The following is a 3,214-nucleotide window of genomic DNA, read 5'->3' on the forward strand; positions in this document are numbered from 1 at the left end:
AGAGATTCCCCATTCTTAATTCTCATTTAACTTAACGATTTTCAAGACAAAACCATAAGTAAACGAGACATTAAGAGATTCCCCATTCTTAATTCTCATTTAACTTAACGATTTTCAAAACAAAACATTCAGTAAATAAGTCATTAAGAGATTCCCCATTCTTAATACTCATTTACTGAAACGATTTTCAAAAACAAACATTAAGTAACCGAGACATTAAGAGATTCCCCATTCTTAACGCCCAGTTAACTTAACAATTTTCAAAACAAATATTAAGTAAACGAGACATTAAGAGATTCCCCATTCTTAATTCTCATTTAACTTAAACGATTTTCCAAAACAAACGTTAAGTAACCAAGACATTAAGAGATTCCCCATTCTTAACGCCCAGTTAACTTAAAAGATTTTCAAAACAAATATTAAGTAACCAAGACATTAAGAGATTCCCCATTCTTAACGCCCAGTTAACTTAACAATTTTCAAAACAAAAATATTAAGTAACCGAGACATTAAGAGATTCCCCATTCTTAACGCCCAGTTAACTTAAACGATTTTCAAAAACAAATATTAAGTAACCGAGACATTAAGAGATTCCCCATTCTTAACGCCCAGTTAACTTAAACGATTTTCAAAAAAACAAATATTAAGTAACCGAGACATTAAGAGATTCCCCATTCTTAACGCCCAATTAACTTAAACGATTTTCAAAAACAAATATTAAGTAACCGAGACATTAAGAGATTCCCCATTCTTAACGCCCAGTTAACTTAAACGATTTTCAAAAACAAATATTAAGTAACCGAGACATTAAGAAATTCCCCATTCTTAACGCCCAGTTAACTTAACAATTTTCAAAACAAAATATTAAGTAACCGAGACATTAAGAGATTCCCCATTCTCAACGCCCAGTTAACTTAAACAATTTTCCAAACAAAATAATAAGTAACCGAGACATTAAGAGATTCCCCATTCTCAACGCCCAGTTAACTTAAACAATTTTCCAAACAAAATAATAAGTAACCGAGACATTAAGAGATTCCCCATTCTTAACGCCCAGTTAACTTAACAATTTTCAAAACAAAATATTAAGTAACCGAGACATTAAGAGATTCCCCATTCTTAACGCCCAGTTAACTTAACAATTTTCAAAACAAAATATTAAGTAACCGAGACATTAAGAGATTCCCCATTCTTAACGCCCAGTTAACTTAACAATTTTCAAAACAAAATATTAAGTAACCGAGACATTAAGAGATTCCCCATTCTTAACGCCCAGTTAACTTAAACGATTTTCAAAACAAAATATTAAGTAACCGAGACATTAAGAGATTCCCCATTCTTAACGCCCAGTTAACTTAAACGATTTTCAAAACAAAATATTAAGTAACCGAGACATTAAGAGATTCCCCATTCTTAACGCCCAGTTAACTTAAACGATTTTCAAAACAAAATATTAAGTAACCGAGACATTAAGAGATTCCCCATTCTTAACGCCCAGTTAACTTAAACGATTTTCAAAACAAAATATTAAGTAACCGAGACATTAAGAGATTCCCCATTCTTAACGCCCAGTTAACTTAAACGATTTTCAAAAAACAAATATTAAGTAACCGAGACATTAAGAGATTCCCCATTCTTAACGCCCAGTTAACTTAAACGATTTTCAAAAAAACAAATATTAAGTAACCGAGACATTAAGAGATTCCCCATTCTTAACGCCCAGTTAACTTAAACGATTTTCAAAAAAACAAATATTAAGTAACCGAGACATTAAGAGATTCCCCATTCTTAATACTCATTTAACTTAATGGTTTTCAAATTTCACACAACACAAACTCAACAAATTCTCACATCAAAACATATCAATTCATTTATTCACAAATCCAACCATACACATATCAAATTTCATCAATATCAATTAAGAGCATGTCAAAAACAACGAACACAAATCGACACAATCCACTACTCAAAACACACAAGTTTCATTTACCCAAAATCTTACACAATGACTTCAAATTCATTTACCACGAACCATTCATCAATATAAACAAAACCTAACTCTAAGGTTTTACCCATAACGCATTAGTTTCGTTTTTCCCCAAATCGATACATTAAACCCTAACAAATTCCTTTCCACACAACCACAGATAAGTCCCTAAATGCAAACTAAAAGTTTGGAAGGAGCCCTTACCTTCGCGTTAGCTCTAACGTGCGATTACAGCACCGTGAGTAAATCCGGTAAAATCTCCGCTCGCAACGTCGCCTCCAAGTTGGTCCCCTAGCACCGTAGCGTGGTAGTGAGCAACTTTCCCTTCTAACTCTTCGCGAAACGAAGCTTAGATCTAGATGAAACAGAGAGGTTTGTGTTTGAATCCCTAATACCGTTTTTCTTCGTTTTCGAATCAACGAGGGAGAGTGAAGTTAAGAAATCCTTATACTATCACTCACCAGGCCTTGGGTTTCTAATCTTGAAGAAAGGAAGCGAAGAAAAACGAAAATGGAGGAAGGAGGGAGAATGGGTTCTCGCGCAGGGAGGGAGAGGAAGATGGAAAATTCTGGTTTTCTTTCCTTTCTCTTTCTTTCCTTTGTTTTTCCTTTCTTCCTTTTTCCTTCTTTCCTTTATATAACCTTTTCTTTTCCTTTTCCTTCCTTCTAATTTCCTTTCTTTCTATTCTCTCCAAACAAACATATATATATATATATAGATATTTATATATATATATATTAATTATTTTTAACAAATATCTCAAAATATCTAGATATTTGTTAAATTCCCATTTCACCCGTAACGCATTAAACTCTTCGTAAAAGATTCACCGCAGTTAATTTAATTTATTTATCGACGAGTAATTCTAATCGGCATCAAGGTAACTTTTTGATCATATAAACTCCAAAATGTTATTACTTTGGCTAAAAAGCCTCCGAGCCAAAATCCCAAAATACATAAAAATGCATAAAGTGTACTTTAAAATTATGGGTCTTACAGTTGACATAGAGGGATCATATGTCTTTCTTTTGAGTTGTATTTGTTTTAAAATGGAAGACTGTACTTATACTAATATTGTCAGCTTAACATGTTATTTTCGATGGGTTACATGTACCAACTTTTGATGTGTAAATATTTTGGATTCATATTTTGAGAAACTTTTCCGCTGCTTGTAAATTATAATGACTCAATTATTTATCCAAAGGTATTGACTTATTTAATTCTCTG

Source organism: Cicer arietinum, chromosome 7 (assembly GCF_000331145.2).
Source record: "Cicer arietinum cultivar CDC Frontier isolate Library 1 chromosome 7, Cicar.CDCFrontier_v2.0, whole genome shotgun sequence".
NCBI classification, from domain to species: Eukaryota; Viridiplantae; Streptophyta; class Magnoliopsida; order Fabales; family Fabaceae; genus Cicer; species Cicer arietinum.